Below are 15969 nucleotides of genomic sequence, written 5' to 3' on the forward strand. Positions count from 1 at the left end.
TTTTTGAAAGTCACCTTACCTACGAGCCCCTCTATACTTGCCATAAATGAGGAGACAGTGATTTAAAGGGAATATGACTATTCTTTTTTTTTTGTTTTGTTAAATGCGGTTGAGGTTTGTGTAATACAGTAAGATCCTGGTAGATTATTATACAAAAAAAAAAAACCAAACCCGTTGCTGTCAAGTTGGTTCCAATGCATAGTGACCATATAGGACAGAGTATAACTGCCCCATAGTGTTTCCAAGGAGCAGCTGATGGATTTGAACTGCCAACCATTTGGTTAACAGCCAGGTTCTTAACCACTACACCACCAGGGCTCTGGTAGATTATTATAGCTGGTATTAATTGAGTGCTTCCTAACTGCCAAGTAGTTTTCTAAATGCTTTTATATCTACTATTTCCTTTAAGGAACCGTGGTGGCACAGTGGTTAAAGCTCTCAGCTGCTAACCAAAAAGTGGGCAGTTCAAACCCACCAGCCCATCCATGGAAGAAACATGTAGCAGATGGCTTCCATGAAGATTACACCTTTGGAAACCCTATGAGGCAGTTCTACTCTTCCCTTTAGGGTCATTATGAGTCAGAATTGACTCAAAGGCCATGGGTTTGGTTTTTTGGTTTTATTTCGTTTAATAGGTCCCTGGGTGGCACAAATGGTAAAGCACTCAACTACTAACTGAAAGGTTGGTAGTTGGAACCCACCCAGAGTCACCTCGGAAGACATACCTGGTGATCAACTTCTGAAAGGTCACAGCCTTAAAAATCCTATGGAGCAGTTCTAATCTGCACACATGGGATCACCATTGGAATCAACTCAGGGCAACTGACAACAACAACAATTTCCTTTAATTGTCTAAGTAGCTCTAAGTGGTTCCAGGTAAGAAACTGAATTATATGGGGTTTAAGTTACTTGCCCGAGGCTTCACAGCTAAACATCTTCCCAGGATGATATTGAGACTCTGGGGTTGGCTATCCCAGAAGGTAATAGGATTTCGCTTCAAGCTGAAGTGGTCTGTGCTATGCAGTTGGACTAAAACCAAACCCAACCCATTGCCATCGAGTTGATTCTGCCTCATAGTGACCCTATAGGACAGAGTAGAAATGCCCCAAAGGGTTTCCAAGTAGTGGCTCGTAGATTTGAACTACCGACCTTTTTGGTTAACAGCTGTAGCTCTTAACTACTGCACCACCAGGGCTCCAGTTGGACTAAAGCAGGGTAATTTCCCCAAGTACTCGTTAGGATACTGCTTCTTCTTTGATGTAATTATTGTCACCTTTTCTGAACAGAATTACTGTGTCCTTAAATGACTCTAGTTTTGTACTGCCCAAAATGGTAGGCACTAGCCACATGTGGTTATTAAGCACTAGAAATATGCCTAGTCTGAATTAAGATGTACTATAAATGTAAAAGACACACCAGATTTTGAAGACTTAGTACCAAAAGAATGAAAAACAATGTAAAATATCTCATCAGCATGTTTTATATTGATTACATGTTGAAATAATATTTTGGATATATTAGGTTAATTAAAAGTTAATTTTAATAATATAATGTTTCTTTTTACTTTTTAAATGTGGCTACTAGAAATTTTAAAATTAAACACGTCTCTCATTATATTTCTATTGGGTAGTGCTGCTCTAGGTTGTCTGGATCACTTTTTCCACCTGTTTTTCCACTTGTTTCCTGTGGTCTTACTGGGAACTTCTCCCTTCACCTTCTTTTTTCATTGTGCCTTGTCCAGAGAGCACTTTTTGAGTTAGTATGTACATGATAGGGGAGACATATTGAAAGAGTTAACCTTTGTGTTAGTTACTCTGTTTTGGAATTCAAAGCACAATAATTATAAAACATTGTCATTGCTATTGACTGGATTTTTTCCTCCCATTCTTTTTCAAGTACAGTGGGATCTTAATTAATTATATACTTGAAGAATGGAGTGACTTGTAAAGTTGAAACATAATTTTGTTCCATCCCTTGTTGATTTAGTTATTCATTTATGTATTCATTTCATATTACAAATATTTATTGAGTGACCATTATGCACATGGGGTATTGCTGTGAATAATTCAGAGATGAACCAGATTAGTGCCTACTGCTGATTCTTTTTCAAAACTATGTTAGTTTACTTTCTTGATTTTTAAAATACAACATACTGAAGAGAACAGGCAGCATGATACAATGAAAAACAACCCTTAACCAATGTTCATAAGGCCCAGAATCTAGTCCTGGTTTTATGGGCTATGTGAAATGAGCAGGTTTTGTTAACTCCAGACCTCAGTTTTTTCATATGTAAAAATGGAAAGGATAAAAATATCCACTCTGTTTTATACACTTGTGAAAATAAAACAAGATAATGAAAATCTACAAGTTACTATTTCTTACTTATCAAAAGGCACTGCATTAGAAGTCAGGAGATTTGGCTTCTGTTCTGGACCTTGCTGGAAACAAACTGTATGGCCTTGGACAAACTGTTCAACCTTTCAGTCTTCAGTGTCCTTACCTCTAAGATTTAGAGGTTAGGCTGCATAGATTCCAAGATCTCTTCCAACTCTGAATCCTAGGTTTTAAGAGTTTGTGATTTTAATGTAATTATTTTCTGAAGATCAGCATTATTTAAGTATATCAGAATTATAAATATCAATTCTCTACCCATAGATCTTACAAGACTTAGATGTGTGAAACACTAGAACCATCCCTGAAAATAATGCTTACTTGTTTGCATAAAAATAATCTGTGATTAAGCTTATTTTATAGTGTCTTGACCAAAGCCAAATGGAAGAGGAAAAATATTAAATAAATTTAAAGCCACTCTTTCACTTATCTATTGCTGTGTAACAAACCACTCCAAAATAGTGGTTAAAGGAACCATGTATTACTCCTCACGATTCTGTGGCTTGGGTGATTCTTTTGCTACTCACACTAGTTTGGGGTGTTTTATGTAGCTGCATTCACCTGAGAGCTCAGCTGGGGCTGGAACATCCAAGATGACCTCTCATACCCCGGGACCTCTCTCAGTATGGCCTCTCTTCGTCCAGTAGTCTAGTCCAAGCTTCCTACATGGCAGCTAGATCCCAGACATTACAAGAGACAAGCCCCTTTGTGCAAGCATTTGTGTCATGCTTGCTAATGTTTCTTTGGTCAGAACAAGTTTCGTGGCCAAGTTCAGAGTCAATGTAGGAGGGCCTGAATATGGGGAAGCATGGTTCATTTGGGACCACCAGTGTGACAGTCTACTGCCACAACTTCCATTCAACTGAGTTCTGGTTAATTGAGATCTTACCCCATCTCTCACGCTTCTGCATAAATCATTGTAGTCCTTACCTCTGTACTTTGTGCATACCTCTGCTTCTGAATATGTGATACTGCACTTTAATCATCAGTTTATATTTTGGTCTTCACTCACCAAAATGGAAACTCCTCGAGTAAAAGAAGGAATGGTGTCTTATTCCTCTCTGAATGTCCAACACCTAGCAGTGTCTCCACATAGGAGGTATTAACCAAACAAAAACTCAAACCTATTGCTGTTGAGTTGATTCCAACTCATAGCGACCCTATATTATTAATAACTGAATTGAATTCTTCGGAACTTCACCAAATGCAAAGTGTACACCACCCATTTCAGATTACATCAGGGCAGGGATTCCTAGCTCTGTCTGAAATTTAGCATTTCCTTCAATTATAAATGTAAGCAACAAACCACAGCAGTATTAACAGTAAGTGTGACTTTATCACCAATAGAAATCCCAAATATCTTCATATCACATTACAGTTGACCTGTTGCAAATATTGTAAATTATTGTTTACACTCAATCACTACTTCAAAATTATAGTAGTAGTTAAACCTGCTCCTAGATTGCATGTGATCAGAGTCTTCCTGTCTACAGAGGCTCGTGCCTCCTAGTTGGCCAACCATGGGGCAACCCTATACTGTGTCTTAGGCTGGGTTCTCTAGAGAAGCAAAACCAGGAAAGTGTATAAACATATATAGAGAGACACTTACATTAAGGAAATGGCTCATGTGGCTGTAGAGGCTGGAGTATCCCAAGTCCATGGTCAGGACAGAGGCGTCTCCTGATTCACACAGCTGCAGGGGCTAGCGAACACGAGATCAGCAAGTCAGGCAGCAGGACTCTGGCTCACAGGCTGTGAAGACCAACGAATCCCAAGATCAGCAGGCAAGACAGCAGGTAAGATTCTAGATCAAGTCCTAAGAAGCATAGGTCAGATGAACAGGAGACAGCTGCAGGATCCAGTGTGAGCAAAAGCCCGCAAGTCTCGCCAGAAAGTACACCTATATTGGATGCAGGCCACAACCCCAAGGAAACTCCCTTTCCACTGATTGGCTACTCACAGCAGATCCCATCATGGAGGTGACCACATTATGTCATATCTCACCATGGAGGTGATCACATCATCATACAACTGCCAAACTGTATCATAACTGCCAAACCACTGAAAATCATGGCCCAGCCAAGCTGACACACAACCTTAAGGATCACAACCTGGTAGTCAATCAGCCATCAGCCAATAAAGTCATGTGTTCTCCCACTGACAATGACCCACACGCCAATAAGGCCTTCCTGTATCTCCTGTATCTAGTGATTTGTTGATTAATATACATGGAAGGAAGGGAGTCAAAGACTACCTCATAGTTTGACATTCTTTTCAAAATAACAACATATGGATATGTCTTCAAAAAATAAAAATAAACTGAAATCTATTTTAAGTTTTTTATTCTGTTATTTGATGTATTAATTACAAAGCATATATATTATATTAAAAATTTTAAAATAATTTGAAAACTCCAATATTTTCTTTGTAATGTTAGATATTTTATTTTATTTCATTTAGAAACATTGTTCTGAGAAGGAACACATGGTGTATGGATTGAATTGTGTCCCCAAGAAATGTGTATCAATTTGGCTAGGCCATGATTCCCAGTATTGTGTGGTTGTCCACCATTCTGTGATATGATGTGATTATCCTGCACCATTTCATGATCTGATGTGATTATCCTATGTGTTGTAAATCCTAACCTCTTTACAGTTGAACTGGAACAAACTAACTTTAAAGCCCTGGTTTGTGATGGCTCTGCCATGAGCTCATAAATTCCCTGAGAAATGAGGCAGTGTATCTACTTCCTTTAAGCTTGAAAAACATTGACCAAGAATTAGAGGCAGTTATGTTAATGAGGCAGGACTCAATATACAGGATTTGGTTGTGTCTTGAGTCAACCTCTTTTGAGGTATAAAAGAAATAATTGAGTAGAGAGGAGAGGCACCTCCTGCCACCAAGAAAGAAGCAGAGCGCATCCTTCTGACCCGAGGTCCCTGCCCTGAGAATCTCCTAGACCAGGGAAAAATTGATGACAAAGACCTTCCCCCAGAACTGACAGAGAGAGGAAGCCTTTCCTGGGAACTGGCACCCTGAATTTGGACTTCTAGCCTCATAGACTGTGAGAGAGAATAAACTTCTGTTTGTTAAAGCCATCCACTTGTGGTATTTCTGTTATAGCAGCGCTAGATAACTAAGACACATGAGCTTCACTAAACTGCAGGCTATCCATGGCAAAGAAAAAGGTGAAGAACTCCTGCCAGGAGTGACTTTGGGAGACATATAATACTCTAGAGAAGACTGCACCCCCCACACCACCAGAGCAGCATGAGCATCACCTGAGAACTGCTTAGAAAAGCAAATTCTCTGGTTCCTCCACAGACCTGCTGAATTAGAGACTCTAGGAATGGGACCCAACAATCTGTTTCTACAAGTCTTCCAGGTGATTCTGATGCATGCTAGAGTTTGAGAAACACTGTGCTAGGGAAAATCGTAATGAGTTGAGATGGAGTTATACAGGGGAAGCTGAAGCCCATTTAATCAATCAATAAGTATTGATAAATATCGACAAGTATCTTCTATTTAAGGAGCCCTGCTGGTGCAGTGGTTAAATACTCAGCTGCCAACTAACAGGTTGGCAGTTGGAACCTATCAGCTGTGCTACAGGAGAAAGATATGGCAGTCTGCTTCCTTAAAGATTACAGCGTTAGAAACCCTGTGGGGTAGTTCTGCTCTGTCCTATAGTGTCACTATGAGTTGCAGTCAACTCGAGGGCAACAGGTTGTTTTTGTTTTTTGTTTTTTTGATATCTTCTATTCCCTCAGCACTGGGAAAAGTACTTTAGGAAGATGTTCTATATCTTAATTTGAGTGATAATAATGCAGGTTTATACATATATAAAAAATATTGTAGGCTCTACACTTAAGATTTGTACACTTTTCTGTGTGTATATCTCAATTTAGAAAATATATATACATAAGATTATAAAGCATAATCCCTGCTCTCAAGTAACTATTCATTTTAGAAATCCGTTTATCTAATCATTTTCTGAGTGCCAGGCAGTGTGCTGGGTGGTTAGGAATGCGGTAGTGAATGAGCCAGCCATGAAGTCTATCCTCATGAAGTGTGCATCCTAGTGGGGGAGTCAGAGAAATAAAGGCAATTATGGAGCACTGATAATGTTCATTATATATTTACAAACAATATGTACCACTAAATAATAACCATATTTCCTCAATTCTAAGATACACATTTTTTTACAACTTAACATTTCTGAAATAAGGATGTCTTCCATTCTATGGTTGTCAGGTGTTTTTAATGGTACCTAAAATAATGATGCCTCTTCAATTGATGGCATCTTAGATTTCATGAAATTTGATAAATTCAAAACAATCAAGTATCATAGGAGTTCAGAGAGATATAGATCAATAAGGATTCCAGGAGTAAAGAAGGGAAAGGTGAGACTTGAGTCTGGTCGAAGAGTAGGATTTCAAAAGGAGGAAAACAACAGGGGCAAACTGAAAGAGAAGGGAAGGAGCAAGCTGTGATTGTGGGACACACGTCTGAGTGGGACAGAGGAAAGGAAGTGTTGGGGAACAGAGGGAGCTGAGTAGCAGAATAAGTTGAAATCGGATTATTAAAGGCCTAGAAAGTCAAGCAAATGAAGCAGTTGAAAGTAGGAGGAACTGAAGATTTCTGAGCAGAAGAATAAAAGGTTATGTCCAACTTTGTTATGTGGAGTAAACTCAGCAACAGAAGCCATATATATGTCTGTTTTCAATTTTTGGTCAACATTTTTCAAGCTTAAAGGAAGTAGATACACTGCCTCATTTCTCAGGGGATTTATGAGTTCATGGCAGAGCCATCACAAACTATGGCTCCAAACTAGTTCATTCCAGTTGAATACCCTGCTGAGCATTTGCATTTCCACCCCAGATATACTGCATCAGAATCTGTGTTTTAACAAGATCCCCCGCGGATCAAGATTCTTGGAACGAACTGGTTCAAAGTCCTGTCGCAAACACAAGAGTACTGTATGCACAAGAGACTATATACACAGAAGCACATGGCAGAGATGAATGAGCCATCACCAACCACTCCCCAGGATCCAGTGGGAGAACACACCCACTGGATATTATTGTTCTTAAGCAGCCACACCTGAGTGGCTGCACCAGAACATGCTTTTGGCACCAGAGTCAGCCATGCCAGCATTTGGCCACTGACAATCCCCCACTGCTTGGGTCTCATGGGTAGCCTTGATGCTCAAAGACTTGTTTATCTGCCTTTCTTTTCGAATATCTCATAGTCATCCAAAATTTATTATTTTAATCCTTACCACATCCCTGTAAGGTAGGTGGTACCATTCCCATTTTACAGGTGAGGAGACTAAGGATCAGAGAAAAAACCCATTGCTGTCAAGTCAATTCCAACTCATAGCGACCCTGTAGGGCAGAGTAGAACTGCCCCATAGGGTTTCCAAGGAGCAGATGGTAGATTCAAACTGCTGACCTTCTGGTTAGCAGCCAAACGCTTAACCACTGTGCCACCAGGGCACCAAGTATCAGAGAGGTCAAGCTATTTGCCCAAGGTCACAGAGCTTAGTAAGTAGAGGAGTTGGGATTCACACCCTAGTCTTCCTCCTCTCAAAGTCTAATTCTTTTAACCAGTTGTCCCTGTGAGTCTTAACCCTAACCAGATTGTCACATCAATGGTTTCAGGTGCCTAGTCACTGGAGTCTGGAATTAGTACTACTAACAACCTAGATTTGATGTGCAGGGGATAGCTCCAAGCACCCATATGCCCACCAAATTGCAGCCTTGACTCTAACCCCTGCTCTACTTGCCCTGTCTATAAGACTGGACCTTACCTTAACTTCTGTTTTGACTCTGCCAGGACAGAGACCTACCCTGACTCCCTGACATTTTTCCCTCTTCTGCCAGTTTCCTCCTCCCAAAGTGGTCCTGCTCCAAACTAATAAACACCTGCATCCCAGCCTGCTACTTCCTGCTTGGATCTGCTTGGATCTGCTACTGCTAAGCCTTGATTCCTGACATCTGATTTCCCCTCTTAGGCAAGGGGGCATTTAAGGCTCCAACCCAGAAACTAGAGCTGGGCTCAGACTGGGGTAGAGCTGACCAATAGGTGTCAGATGTGGAGCCAAGAAGAGATCCCATCTTCATCTAGGGATAAAGGCAAGGAGGAAAACCAATAGCGAGGCTAAAGAAGTATCAATATTCAGGAATCTGGCAGAGAGGAGGAACCCAGCCATGAGGCATCGGGAACTTAACTGGAGCCAACACTAAGGAGCAAGTGGATGCAGAAAGAGGACGGAAGTGAAACCATCAGCAACTTCTCAAGCACTTATACATGGAGGCAGGACCTTCTTACAGGGCCTACAAGTGTGGACAGAATGGTCACCAAGTTGGTTCAGATATACCCTGGAACTGACTTCCTATGGATCAGTCTAAGCCCTCAGACACTATGGTTTGTTGGTCGCTCAGACCATGATCAGGCCCAGTCCTAGCCTCTTCCCTTTCCCTACCCTCATTCACTCATTCACTTATTCAATTAACAAACCTTTGAACTTCCACTAGGCAGAAACGTTATCAGTTTTTTCATCATTGTAAGGCCTAAAATCCAGAAAATTTTCTGCCACATATTAAAAACCAAACAAAACCTGTTGCCATCAAGTTGATTCTGACTCATAGTGACCCTATAGGACAGAGTAGAACTGTCCCATAGAGCTTCCAAGGAGTGGCTGATGGATTTGAACTGCTGACCTTTTGGTTAGCAGCCAAGCTCTTAACCACGGTGCCATCAGGGCACATAATAGGCACTTGCTATATATAGGTAGAATGAATGAATAAATGAACAAATTGACAAATGTTTCAAAAATGTGCTGAGTCCTAGAGTGCCTTCTGAGTTACGACAACAACCTTAAAGTGCCAAGAATGTGATGCCTGCTGATATTCATCAACAATAAAATTAGAGATTTGAAAAGGCTAGTAGCCATCAGCTTATATAGTCTTTAGTCAAACCCTTCCTTCGTTAAGATCATTTAACATTTTCTAGAACAAGAAATAGCATATGACTTGAGGGAAGGTAAAAATATACTTTAATTGGTTAATTTTTGGAACATTTAAAATGTAGCAATTTATTTTTTCTCTTCTGTATTTTTAGTTTCAAAACTAACTTGTCATCAATATACCAATGCTGCTAAACATTTGCTACTGGTTTCAAAGGAATTTGCAACAAAGGGTGCCTGGAAATTGCCAAAAATTGTACAGTCAACATTGTAAGTCAAAAATTATGGAGTTTGACCACAAAATTTTCTAGACTTGAGTGGAGTTGCAAAAGAAGATACTGATGCAAAGCTTTGAAATTTTACTCTGTATTACTTCTTAGGGCACTACATCAAATAAAACTCAAAAGCTTTCAAGATGCATGTAGACTCTGTGGAAACCCAGAATCATCTATGCGCTGACTGCAGGATGCTGTGGCTAGTCAGGTTAAAGCTCCATCAGCCATTTTCATGTTCAGAGTAAACAAATAACAATAATGGGACTGGGAAACCATGGCAAACCCTGAGGGGGACTTTAACTTTGAGTTAAAGGAAACCACAAGCCACCACACTGCTGACCATGAACATGTTTACATTTTGTCTGATTTGGGATGGGTGCAAGAGGTGTTCCAGTGACTTTTGCCCAGACATGGTTAAAATAGACTAGTAGTGTTATTCCTCTGTGGGCTGCTGACCAGGACTTCAGCAGATGGAGAAGGGGAAGAGGCCTGGAGGGAATGAAATCAAAGTATCCAGCTGGCACATAAGTAGAAGATCTGAAGGAGCATGGCAAAATTGGGCTTGGGTTGGGCAGGTATTATCATCTGTTAAGTGTATGGGCGGAGGGACAGAGCACTTAAACAAGCAACAGGTGTCACTCAAAGTGACATAGGTTCTATATAAGACTGGCTAAAATCTGGTTTATGATTATCTTCCTTGGGAGATCAGAAAGTAAGAGAAAGTATCCATTTGAGTATGGGGATTGGTTTACAGAATTTGAGTAAAGATTTCTCCCTAAAAGTCATACTGAGTGTCTTGGGGCAGAATGGGTTGCTTTCAGTAATGAAGCACAGAAAACACTGCAATGGTCAGTGATAACTGGCAATGACACATTTCAGTTCCTATTTCTAAATTTTGCATTCTAAGTAAGATAAAGCAGTTAAGGGAATAGTAAATAAGCTTCCTCCTCTCTCTGAGGGGAGTAAATGGTAGTAAATGAGCCAATAGGAAGTAAACTCCTTGCTTACTTGAGAAGCAGGCCCTGCTCAGAGGGGCTAAGGAAAGAGGGAGTGGAGAGTGCTATAAGAGGTCAAAACCTTGACCACAGACCAGGGCTGCTATCTTCTGTGTAACACCCATCCTGTGCAGATGACTCTTCCAAATTCTATCTCACCCCTTCTGCTCTCCCCAGAGCCTTGGTAGAGACTGGTACAGATGAGATAAGGTTTGTGACATGTCACATCTCAAGCTCTACTAGCTTTCACATCCGTCCCAAGGGAAATAATGCGGGACCAGTAGGTATACTGCCCTGGGTTCAGAGGTTGGAGAATGAAGGCTGCACTTCTTTCTTTGTTCACTATGCCTAATATATAGCTTCTTTACTTTTTCATGTGCTTGATGCTGAATGTGTAACTCCATAGAACCATGCAGGTGAGTTACAGAAGATAAGGGAACATTCCTCTGGATTACCCAATAAGCAAGGTACAAACGGGCCCAATTGTGCCTTCCCACCAATCTGCAATGCACAATTTCATCTGTCCCCCATCAGGTCAAAGAAGTGGTGAAACCCATGTGAAATTGCTCACCACAGATTAGCAACTAAATTAATCCTGTGTGTACCTTGCTCAATGCAAGCCAGTGCATACCATGCTTACTGTTTAAAGTGTTTCAGTTGTTCGAACCAACCAGCTGCTTTGTGGAACAAAGATGTGGCAGTCTGCTTCCGTAAAGATTACAGCCTTGGAAACCTCATGGGTAGTTCTACTCTGTCCTGTAGGGTTGGTATGAGTCAGAATTGATTCAACGGCAATGGATTTGGGATAGCAGGATCCTAACTGGGGGATGGGTGGCTGAGGAGGAACTAGAAAGAGCTGGGCTGGGAGTATGATCTCTAGCCCATTGGCTGCAGTTTGGAACAGGGTTCAGCTCAAGCCAGAAACTAAAGTGCTAGGTAAGGAAACTAAGGCAAAAGCCCAACTGTATGGATTTTGGCAACATAATAAGATCACAGAAAAGTTCCTAAAATATCCTAGAAAGCATGAGGGCTCAGAGCCAAACAGATGTGAACTGGAATCCAGGCTGTCATTTCCTATTAGTGCAAACTTTGACAATTGTCTTACCTTTTCTGAAGCTCTATTTCCTTGTGTATAAAATGAGAGATAATAGTAATCTCATAGTAATTTTGTGAGAATTAAGAAATGTAAAAGTGTATAAGCTCAAAATAAACACTTTTATTCCATTAGATTGTAAGCTCACTGAAAGCAAAGCACAGGTCTTAACAGCACAGCAATTGCCACATAGAAAGACAGAGAATGTTTAATAAATGCTTAGAGATAAATGAAAAACTAAACTTATTCTAGACCCTGACCCCAGGTGAGGCTGAGGTTGCTAGCCTATACTTGTTCTCTTTCTTGCTACTCAAAGTTAAGTCCACAAACCACTGATATCACCTGGGAACTTCTTAGAAATGCAGGATCTCTGGTTCCACCCTAGACCTAGTGAATCAGAATATTCATTTTGGCTAGATCCCAGGTGATTCCTTTGTAAGTTAAACCTTGAGAACAGGGCTTCCAACTGATTTTTTTCTGGTTCGAACCCTTGCTGAGAATTCACATTTCTAACAAGTTCCAGGTGATGCTAATGCTGCTGGTTAGGGACAAATTCTGAGAACCACTAGTAGAGCAGTACTTCTCCAAACTTATTATACATAAGACTCACCTGGGGATCTTATTAAAATGTAGATTTGGATTCAGTATATCTGGGGTGGAAATGCAATTCTCAGCAGGTTCAAACTAGAACAGTTTGAAGCCCTAGTTGAGAAGCACTGTCTACATCAGGACTGACTGGAAGAATAGGGAGGCCTGAGTTTCCTGGTGGGTAACATTAGATGGCTGCAGCTGAGAGGGGCTGGGGAAGGCAGGGGCTGACAAGTAGTGTCCAAACTTATTCCTTACATTATGACCTCTATCTGTCGGGGCTTGGGCAGATGGCCAGGCTGCTCTGCATCAGAAGAGCCAAGACCCTAATCTGGCTGGGCAGGAGGAGTCTGCAGATTCCGTAGTTGTGTGAGCCCAAGGTTGTGCTTCAGAGCAGCAACCTAGGGTCAGAAACAATGTCCAGAGATCAAGAAGGCAAGAAGTCAAATCCAGCGGAGTCAGGTGAGGGAGAAAATAAAACAGGTTATGCTGGTCTGGAGAGCCACAGTCTAGAGAACAGGAGGCTGAGGAGAAACAAAAAGCAGACAATTCCATAAATACTTACTGAGAAGGCTGGTCATCTGTCTCACTCCCTTCAGCGTGTAGGTGGATGTGTCTTTACAGCTATGTGCTTGTAGGCCGAGGGAGAAACAGCATTAGGACTCACTTGCTTCTTACAAAGGTAAGAGGCAGGCTTGCTGTAAGGTTCCTTCCTCCTGCCAACAGAAAGAGGCAACAGTGAAAGTGGGAAAGTGGAAATTTCAGGGCAATTTTTCTAAGTTCTGTGAAAAACCATGCAGAAAGTCCCAGGACCGTTTGTATCATAACCCTGTGTGTTTTAAGTCTAGAGTAGGCTGCTCCTCAGGACACAATAAGCCAGTGGCCCCAGTAACCAGGATGGCATTCTCTGAGGGGAGCAGTATGGAACATAGAGGAGGTCAGAATTGGAAGGGACTGGGTGGTTTTCAAATATTTTTTAGCCATGGAACCCTGTCTTCCAACATTACCTTACTTGGATCCCCAGGATTTGAAATGGACATTAGCAAAGCTGTTATTGCTGAAGCAGAAATTGGAGCCCAGAACTATTCTCTTCTACCCTCCACTCCTTGAGGCCCTCTGAGGTCCCTTGGTGGAATCTCCTGGGTTCTGTTGAGCAGGTTGGGGAGCACTGCTCTGCACTAGCTCCTACATTTTACAAATGAAGGAAAGGAAGCTCATGGTCAACAAGGTCTTCTATGGCCTGGTACCAGCTTACCCCATCCCCCACATGACTGCCTATTCTTGGGCCCTTCTGGACTTTCTTCAGTCCTGGGAACATGCCATGCTGTCTTTTCTGGGCCTGTGTGCTGTTCTTTCTTCTCGAAACACTCTTTTCTCCCCTTCACACCTCCTTGCCCTCCCACTCCTAGTCCTGCTGGCCTAACTCCTCCATATTCTGCAAATCTCAGCAGAAGCCATGTCTGTTTTGTTCACTGTACCCAGCATAGTGCCTAATAAAGAGTAAGTGCTCAATATCCCTTTTGTGAATGAGTAAATGAGCACACTTACAGGAGCCTTGCTCCAAGGCTGCGTAGCCAGCTTCAAAGTTCAGGAAGGCCAGTGTGAGTTCTGCCCCTCCATTAAAATATTGGAGACTTAAGTCCTTGTCCAGTCTGTGGTGGTTCTTCCTTGAAGAGTTCTGATTGGTATGCATCAGTGTTAGATTGAATATACAGGTGATGGGAAGAATGTGTTTAGGAAATGCAAAGTCAAACACACTTAGAAAATCTTGGCAGGTCCAGGTGATAGCTGCCTTCAGAGTGGCCACTGAGAGTTACTGGCAAATATCTGTTTCTTATGATGACAGTTTTAGGACATCATTCTGACCATCCCCCCTCCTGAGGGTTTTGAAATAAATAGGCCTTAAATCTGAATACCTTTTAACTCCTGTAACCATATTTGACATTCCTAGCAGGTATTCTTCCAATAGTTCCACATTCATGACTTCCATGATAACAAAATACAATTATAAACATGCTATTTAATGTTTCTCAGGCCTCTGTGTGGTAGGTGAGTGAATCTCTCTTATAAGACCCGTCTCATGGAAAAAAAATGAATTAATGTTGCACTAAAATTTTTCTGAATGTATAAGCAGCTATAAGTTAAGTCAACATAGTCCAGAATTGACTCTTCCTATTACTATGTGGGTGAATTGTTAAGAAAAACTTATCTCTTTACATAGTGTCATGGATTGAATTTTGTCCCCAGAAAATATATGTCAACTTGTCTGGGCCATGATTCCCAGTATTGTGTGGTTGCCTTCCATTTTGTGATCTGATGTAATTTTCCTATGTATTGTAAATCCTAATCTCTGCCTGTGGCTAAAGAGGCAAGATTAGGTTATGTTAAAGAGGGTTAGGGTGGGATGCAACACACTTACTCAGGTCACAGCCCTGATTCTATGTAAGCGGAGCTTCCGTGGGGTGTGGCCTGCATCACCTTTTATCTTACAAGAGATAAAAGGAGAGAGAATCAAGCAGAAGGGCCTCCTACCACCAAGAAAGAAGAGCCATCTTTTGGACCTGGGGTCCCTGCGCTGAGAACTTCCTAGACTCAGGGGAAGATTGATGCCAAGATACATGGAGATCTCCAAGAGAATGCTGAGCCCACAGTTGTTGAAAGGAGACAAGGACCTTCCCCCAGAGCCAACACAGAGAGATGGCCTTCCCCTAGAGCTGGTGACCTGCTTTCAGACTTCTAGCCTTCTAAACTGTGAGAGAATAAATTTCTGTTTGTTAAAGCCACCCACTTGTGGTATTTCTGTTATAGCAGCACTAGATAACTAAGACAGATAGTATTACCCCAAATATTACTTTTACAAGCTTTGTTCAGTGATTCAACTGGTTAACTCAAGTCTCTGCTTAAGCATCGTTTTAGTTAAAGTGACTCATCCTGGTAAACAGGTTTTTTAATTAAAAAGGAAGATTATAGTTGCATCCTTCAAAGATAAAGGAGAAATTACAGGCTATTTAACTATCTACACTCTTTATCTATCTCTATCCCTGGCATCAGTTACAAAGCAAAACTACCTGGGCAGATAATTTCTCCCACAATGATCCCTTTCAATTAAACAAGACTTAAGAATTGATGAAGTATTTTCACATACATGATCTTATTTGATCTTTTGAACAGTCCTTTAAGGCAGGTATGACAAGTATTAGAGTTAATTTTATAAGTGAAGATGCTGAAGCCATGGAGGCTACCTGATTTACTCATGTAACCCTGCAAATATGGTTACATCCAGGCCTTGAACCCAACTTTTGTGATCTCAGGTCTAGCTTAGTGTCATCATCACCAGATAAACTGTGGGCTAAGTCAGCCTGATGTCTTAGATCATACTGCAGAGGGACCTTGGAGGTCTTCTAGTACAGGGGTTCTCAAACTATACTTCTTAGTGCCCTAAGATCCATAGTAGTGCCTGAAGAACCATTATAGGGGGGATGAGAAGACAGGGTTATGGGGTGTCATGGTTTGAATTATGTCCCCCCAAAAATGTGTATATCAGTTTGGCTGGGCCATGATTCCTGGTACTGTGTGATTTTCCTGTATGTTGTAAACCTGCCTCTATGATGTTAATGAGGGAGGATGGGTGGCAGTTGTGTTAGTAAGGCAGGACCTGAT

This window comes from Trichechus manatus, unplaced genomic scaffold, assembly GCF_000243295.1.
Source record: "Trichechus manatus latirostris isolate Lorelei unplaced genomic scaffold, TriManLat1.0 scaffold00140, whole genome shotgun sequence".
In the NCBI taxonomy this organism is placed as follows: domain Eukaryota; kingdom Metazoa; phylum Chordata; class Mammalia; order Sirenia; family Trichechidae; genus Trichechus; species Trichechus manatus.